The 8,218-nt window shown below is 40.0% G+C and overlaps 1 long non-coding RNA gene across 1 annotated transcript; it reads left to right on the forward strand.

Moving 5' to 3' along the window:
* The first annotated feature begins 1,852 nt into the window (after window positions 1-1,852).
* LOC138690315 (uncharacterized) lies at window positions 1,853-6,050 on the forward strand. The gene is made up of 2 exons (XR_011329140.1): window positions 1,853-2,265; window positions 4,631-6,050. It is a non-coding gene; the product is annotated as an uncharacterized lncRNA (long non-coding RNA).
* The last annotated feature ends 2,168 nt before the right edge of the window (window positions 6,051-8,218 follow it).

Consider the following 8,218-nt stretch of genomic DNA (forward strand, 5'->3'; position numbering starts at 1 on the left):
AATTTGTGAAAATAGCCCCAACAGATCTGTAGGAAAACAATGTGGTTCAAAAAGATTCTGTAAACAGAAAACAAATGAGCTAAGTTTGTCAATTAACCTATTTGCTGTGAACATTTTGTCTTAGACTTTTACCATTTGGAACAGATTAAATGCAGAGAAAATAGTTAAAAGAAATAAGTCTGTGTTCACAGATTTCATTCACCATGTCCAAGACCATGTGGATACAAGATATATGTCTGGGTATGAGACGTGCTTTTACTCACCTGTGACTTACGTCAGATGACCAGATCTGTTCCTGGCAGCTACGTAACAGTTTTAAATCTGGATCACTACATGGGCAGTAAATCACCTGAGAACTTAAATACATTGGACTGGTGGCTTCTAGTTGCATATTCTGCAGCTTCAGAAAATTTCCTCCAGTGAAAGCAGAGGAATTGTGTATCCTTGTGCCAGTAGGGTAGAGCATAGTGTGAACTGTGCTCTTGTGGAGGGTCTCTTTTGTTGGATACCTGACCAAGTGTGGATTTTAAACTTTTTTTTTTTTTAAATAGTCATCAAACAATAGAAAAATTGCTATGAGGTTTTTCTAAGGAATCAAAATTTTCCTACTTTACCTGCTTAGACCAAGCTTTCTTTTCAAGCAGATAGAAGGGGGCTAGGAAAAAGAAGGTGAAAGAGGAAAACAAACTTCAACACTTTCAGTAAAACATATATGCAAATCCATGAAGGGCGGTTGCCCCCCTTTAGAAATATAGTAATTTTTCTCTGATCTTTCAACAGTCCTAACGAGTATACTGACTACTCCATCATGGATATTAATTATTAGCAAACAGATTTACCACAGAGGCATCTAGAAACACACTGCAGCCCCACTGCTCCAGCTGCTGTACAGACAGGTAGGTGTGGGCTGCTCACAGAACAAGGAGTTAACAACCTATGGCGAGATCAAAGCAACAGCTGTATTAGCACATATATGTGGCTATTTTCTTTAACTTTCCCTAAATTATCTGTTTCTCCAAATAATCACCAGTAATTAGCTGCTTTTTTGCAGACATCACTGCAGAGGTAGACCATGGAGGGAGAACTGAAGGAAAAAAAGTTTCACAACCATCTTCCTGGCAAGATGGACAGTAGTGGAAGGGCCTGGCCTATTTGTGTAAGAATTTTATGTTCCACGGCAGCAAAACAAACGCTGGTTTTGTTGTTGGAAAGAAAGGAAGAAAGAAAACGAAGACAACAAAGGTTCAGGTCTTCCTTTGTGGTCAAGATTGGCATTCCCCATTCTCATCCCCTGTGCCATCTTCACCCCAAGGATCTTTTTTCTGCCTCCATAGGGCCAGCACCCCAATTGCAACCTCAGTGGCACCCAATCCAAAAGTGCCTCAACTGCTAAGGTGTTTCCTTGTTGTCAGTTTACTCCTTCCTTTTTCTGCACCAGGGTTTTATTTTTGGCTCTTGCAAACATTTTAACCATTCCTGGTGCTGATGCTTCTCTAGAAATCTAGAAGTGGAAATCTACTGTAGCAAGTAGACAAAGGGTCAAAGGTTCAGGGCAGTTTGCATAAGCCTTCAACAGGGTATGTAAACCAGTTGGGTCTGCAAAACTTGTCAAAAGAACTTGCAAGATCAGGCTGCCTCCTGGGGTTCTCTGAGCATACCAAGACCCTCTAAGCAACGCCTTCTTCCCTGCTTGAGTTAAGAAACCAGATAGCAAAAAATTCTTCTGACAATAATATTTCCCACTTGTATTGCAAAAACAGCCCCCTTTGTGCGGGCAGCAGTTCTGCCTTCAGTTCAAGCAGGAACCATGAAATGCACCAAAAAAAAAAAAATTTACAAAGTCAAACTGACTGCTAGGAACCCTAACAAATGGTTTATGGTTCAGCTTCAAGTTTTGGGCAAAGGTGTGGTGTGATTTTATACATGGAAGAAAGATTCTGTTCATAGTTGATTTCACCTTAACTAGTTTGCCCTTCCTGAATTAAAAGTTACTGTCTAAGATATCCAGAAACAATTGCATTGTATTATTAAATTAGGTGTGCTTGGTTTGTAGAAAAATGGTTTAGTGTACTGTGACCAATTGTCTACTATAATGAAGCTTATTATTAATGGAGTGCACTTTTATATCCTTATTTTTTCCTCCTCAGAAGACAGCAGAGTTCAGCATCTGATAAACATGTAAATTGCATTTTCCTTTTCACACAGGACAGATTTCAACTTCCGAACCAGCAGTCAACAAAGATTCCCCCAGCTGCTGGGAAAAAAGTAAGTATTTCTGAAGAAAAGCATAATAAGATCAGAGGGAAGCCTGTCATAAAAATGCACATTGCATAATACATGATGGATCAGTTCTATTATTTAACTTTTGCATAGATATAACAATACAGAGATATGCTAACCATCATAGTCAGCATTAATTTACAGTGGGAAAAATAATTAGAATCTCACTTTTTCTGAAGAATAGAGTGAAAATGTAAACAATGCTTTCCTCCAGGCAAGTGCTTTATCAAGTTGACAGGTGCATTTGAATTTCCATGGGTGGGGGACATAATAGGTTATTTATGTGTCATTTTAATAGAAAGGCCCAACCATCAAGATGGACAGGAGACTTTATCAGTACTGCTGTTTGCAACTAATCCACCAATTTAATACCCCATGAAAATACCTGCAACAAAACCTGGACATTTTTCTTTTCCACTCCATTATAGGCAAATCAATATGGGTGCTATTCATCTCAAATCTTTGGCTCAGCAGGTGCCCAATACACAGAGCTCCTCACACCAGTGGTGCATCGGCACAGCCACATAAGCATAGAGACTTTGACTTGTGGTGCAATCACCAACTCCAAGACAGGATCACAAAAGTGTGCTTGGATCACTAGTTCGCCCCCAAATACAGGTAAGCAAGCAAAAAAAACCTTGTTGCTTTTTTCTTTTTTCTTTTTCTTTTTTTTTTTGTTTTTGAGAGGAAGGAGATGACAACCCCCAAAGTTGGGGCATGGGCCCTTATGGGTGTCTCTGCCAGTCCAGACTTCTGTGCTGTCTGCTTTACTTTCCTCTCGAACCATGAAGCTTCCTACAGTAACGGTAGTTGTTGCATGGGCCAAAGCAGCGAGCCTTCTGCACTGAACACTGTGGTAGTGTTTCCATGTCACAGCTGTGGGCTGAGACCTGTCTTGTGCGAGGTGATGTGAGAACTCATGTGCAGAACAAAAAGACAGCTCTGCCCCACTATTCGGGTACAAACAGGACCCGATCCTGCCAGACACTTCAATATCCCATCAATTTAGTGACAGATTTGTCTTGGAAACCTTGACTTTTTATCAAGGTTACCAATTGTGCTGGTCTCTTCAGAACTGATTTTTTTCCATGTGGATGTAGTATTCACATCTATACAAACATACACATGCCTAGTTGCTAATATAAAAAAAAATCTTGCTTAATTATTATACTAATAATTAAGTATACTAATACAGACAGCAGTAGGTTTTATTTTTACCACTGAAAAAATCCAGCACAACTTTTAAGAGTTTTTGATTACTGTAATTGTATTTAAAGTAGACACTCCCTAATTTTCACAAATGAGAGGCGTATCTTTGGTTGTGGAATAGCCACAAGCCAGAAAAACATTATGCATCTCCTAGATGTAACAGGTTTATTTACATAGATTTGCCATGAAAAAGAAAGATGCTAAAATGCATACTCCAGTCACACCTTCTTGTGCATTAGCTCTGCTAAATGCTGCCCTTCTTTGTCCTGTGTTGGACCATGAGGTTAATTGACATATAGCCCTGGTCTGACCCAGAGTAAATTTGGTAGCCACGCTCCAATTTCTTCTTCTTCTTCCCTCCTTGACATTTTCATCTGTACCCGCACACAGCTTCCCCCTGTACTTGTCTACACAGCTATTCCTGCCGCATTGGTAACACAGAGCATATGCTGACAGCTCCCCAGTTCTTCACATGTGTGTGTATGTGTCTACACAGTCAAAGTCTGGCCTGATCCACACAAGAAAAAAAGTATTTTCCATTAGGGAATATTTCAAAAAAACTTTTTTCAAGAGCTGAAGGTTTTCATTATTACAAATCCATCCTCATCTGCGTGCAAAAGTTCAGTTTCCAGATTCATGACCCACCAGGGTCTACATGGACTGGAAAGACAGTCCCTAGTGAGCTTGAAAAGCCTTAGAATAGCTCTAAGGAGAATAGAGGTAATGAGATCATCCACCATTCCCATGTCCACTCAGAGCGTGTTCTAATTCTATAGAAACAATTCTTTCCTAAGAAACACAGGTACAGCTCCAGAGATGTTACAAGGATGTAACTGGGAGTATCTTCACACCCCCTGGGTAATTCCTAAGACTAGCTACCCCTGAAACTTTTTGCAAAAGCAAGCAATTCACAACAACATAACTTTGATTAAAAACAGACCTGGGACATTTCCTATGCTCATTCTTACAGTCTGCAAAGCTCATGCATCCCTGTGGTTAATTAGGAAATATTACTCATAGTAAGATCCAGTTATAATAAAATGTATGTTGCCTGAATATAGCGTCTTAATAAGCTTCAGAAACAGTCACTGCCCCATTTTCCTCCCTTTACTTCTAACTTGGTGACCACGTTTTCTGGTAGGAGGACAACGCCACTTCTCCCACCTGCAGAGAAGGACTGTAGACTGTCTTCCTCCCAGGGCATGTGGTTGAACCTCTGATCAACCCAACATACAAGAGGAGGTCCTACTCCAGGAAGCAAAGGGCTTTCCGCACATATCTGCCCTGTTAGCCTGAGAACAAGCAACGCGAGATCTGCAACACGATGCATTGCACAGATACGCCCCACAGCACCTTCCTTCCAAGGAACAACTTGGAGCAGACCAGAAGTGGAGTTGAAAAGAGGGTCGCCGAGACAAGGTTGCTGCTGCCTGGGCAGTTTATCCATGACAGCCCTCTCTCATGGGAGTCCTTCAGGAGCTTACAGGAGCCAGGCTGTAGGCCAGATGAAATCCCCTGGGAGCACTGAGGAGCAGTCACACCTGGGCCAAGAGAAGAGAGCCCAGGGAAAGGCACAGACTGGGAGAGCACAACTTGAGCCCTCTGTCCAAAACAGGGGAGGTAGTATCTCTTCCTTGTGTGAAAGCACTTATATTTCACTCATGTATTACCATAAGAAGTACATCACAAGCTACGAATGGTAAAGTGTGGGAAAGAAACCCAAATAAATTACCTTGCTTAGTCTTAACTAATCTATTAAAAGGCAGCTCAGTCTGTGTAGAAGACTACAATATCAGAGACACGCAACTGCAGGATGTTGGGTTGGCAAAACAAACAAAACTAGAAGTCTGATATTTAACAAAGTTTTATACCAGTGTCTATTTTTTGCTCTGCTTGGATAGTGACTCCTTCCACAAGTCATATCAGAAATGTAAGCAGCATGTCAGTCTACCATCCTCATTACATCAGACAGTGGATACTGGAAAGGAAGATGACTATTTACTCCCTAATGATCTTGCTTCCATTTTGATAGCTTAATAGATGACAGGTTTCTTCTCCACTCACAGAACTAATCAGAGATGTTGCTATTTTATACTAGATTTTTGTTACGCGGTGAAGATATAAAAAAAGGTGACCACTAAAAATTATTTTGGCCCGAGTAAATGCAAGTTGATTCAGCTTATGGTACATGGGTCAATACAAAAACCAGCACCTGTAACTGAGATGTTTCCTTTCAAAAGGGCAAACTGAGAAAATTATTAATAAAATCAACAACAAAGCTTTAAAAATACAGATCTAATGTCTTTTCACCATTTGTTCTAAGTAAATTTTATGCCTCTTACAGTGTGATTTGTATCACACTATATAAATCTTTAATTTCAATAAAAAATATACACTCTATAATAGTTTAGATAATACACAAAAGTAATTTCATATCTCATTAAAAACAATTATGTCTTCTGTATTGCATGTGTGCTTGATTCACTGCAACTTTGCTGCTTTTATGCTGGTGTAGCTTCTTTGATCAAGTAAAATTTGAGTAACTGACAACAGCACAGGAATGAATCCTGTCCATATATTTTATGTTATTTAACTGTAACCAGAACATTTCCCCGAATTAGGAGAATAACCTATCAATCAACAGAATACTAAGCATAGAAAAACATCAATGAAATTGTTTTAGTATTCAGGAAGAAAAGGGGCAAGCGTACCTAAGAGTAGCATAATGCCTTCTTAAGTCAGCAGAGTTACCAAACAATTAGCTGATAGTTTTCAAGGATCAAAAGCACCAAGAAAAAAGCTGGTTTCTCTATCCTGATTGCCTAAAATTGATTCAACTGACCGCCCCAGTTTTTTGGTACATGTAAAAGTGTGAGCTTCCAACCGGGACACTCTGTATCATTTCTCAGCTCTTTGCTGGTTCCTTTTCTCATTACATGTTTTATGAGGGTGGGTGAACTCCATTCAAAGAAGATCAGAAAACACTCAGCACATCTCCAATTTCAAGCATATTTTGATGGCTTGGTTGTATGGAAATACTACCAAAAGACTGTTGACTTCAAAAGTCTTAACACACAGAGAATGGGGATGCTCCAGTTTTTTCTCAAGTTAAAATATATTTTGAGAAAAAAAAATTTTAAAATACATTTTGAGAAAAATTATTGAGAAAAAATATTTGGGATCCTTGCTGGGTGTTAAGCTGGGAAAGTGATATTTATGAATCATTCTTCATTCATATTAAGGATTCATTTCCCATCATTACAAGAGGATCAGCAATCTTGCTTGGCTCCTCCTCTTATTTAATCAGTTTCCAGCCCACTGTACCTTGCATTTCTAGTTAACATTAAAAATTAAAGATCAGGCTACGTTAGTAAGCAATCACCCACCAAAAGCACTGATCTGTCTGCCCAGACCATTTGCCTTCTTGACACAGGACCAGCTCCAGGCATAAGCAAAGCCGGCAGGTGCCTGGGAGATGAGTTTTGCTTCTCCGTCTGCTTCGCCTACAGCTGTGCCCTCGTGAGCCAGGCTGGTGGCTGCTGCTGCAGCCAGGGAGGGTCGGGTCCCCGCGCTGGGCTGCTCTTCCAGAGACGGCAAGGGCACAGCTGGCTTGGGAATCTCCATCGTAACTGCGACGCAGCAGCAGAAACTACCCTGTTCCTGCGGTAGCAGCATTCCGTTTTACCTGTGCTGCAAGGAAATCTTGACTTTGACATGCTGTGGACGTGGACTGATGACGACAAGGTTTGTTATTCTGGATGTAGTTTAAAGCAGCCCAGTGCTATAGCGTCGTCTCTGGCAGAAGCCATTTCAACAGAACGCTAATTTGCCTCCTAGAGTTCGATCGTGTTTGGTCCCTTGGAACGAGAGCTAACTTAAAACCTAAAGTGTGATGTTTAATAATCTTTTCACAATCTCATTTCCATTTCCTGGGATAACACTAGTATTTGTGAAATAAAAGGCCTCTACAACTTCCAGCACAAATGGATTTATATATACAGTAATTCACTGAAATAGAATGGCTGGAAGTACTACTTTTATCTTCTGTGCTTTAAGATGGTGCAGTTCTCTTTTCTAAAAAAATCAACTTTTCTACATTTGTGTTTTCCTCACAGCTTGTTTGTACCTCACAAATGTATTCTGCATGTAATACATGACTCTCTCTACTCATCCATTTATCTACCCATAACTTTCAGAGAAAATTCTATGTATTTACATTCAAAGCTTTCAGCTGCACCTCAAGATCTTCTGTTTCTAGTACTCAAGACAGGTGACATAAAGAAAAATGTTCTCAAAAGTCCTTGAACAGATAGCGTCCTAAGAAAAAGCTAGGATTAGGTTCTGGTGCACCACACTGCCTCATGTCCTCACATTCCTGTTGGTGATTTGGGAATTTAGAGAGTGGCTGCTTATAGAGTCAGTCACTATTTGGGAAGAAAAAAGAAACTTAAATAGGCACTGAGCATTGTTACAGTGCAGCACAGTCAGTCGGTCTCAGGTAGGAGGGAAGACTTGCAATGGGCAGAAACCTCAAAAGATGTCATACAAGGGACTACACCCAAACTAAGAGCTATGTTATGTAGCAGGAGGGTATCAGCTGAACTACAAAACTACAACTGCACAGCAGAATAAAGATGCATAAATGCAAATGTTTTGAGATTGTTATTATTATAATCTTAAATGTTTTAAGTTTATTATTGCCAATTTCTGATGGAAAAAAGATCATGTT

The sequence above is a fragment of the Haliaeetus albicilla genome, chromosome 21, assembly GCF_947461875.1.
Source record: "Haliaeetus albicilla chromosome 21, bHalAlb1.1, whole genome shotgun sequence".
In the NCBI taxonomy this organism is placed as follows: Eukaryota; Metazoa; Chordata; class Aves; order Accipitriformes; family Accipitridae; genus Haliaeetus; species Haliaeetus albicilla.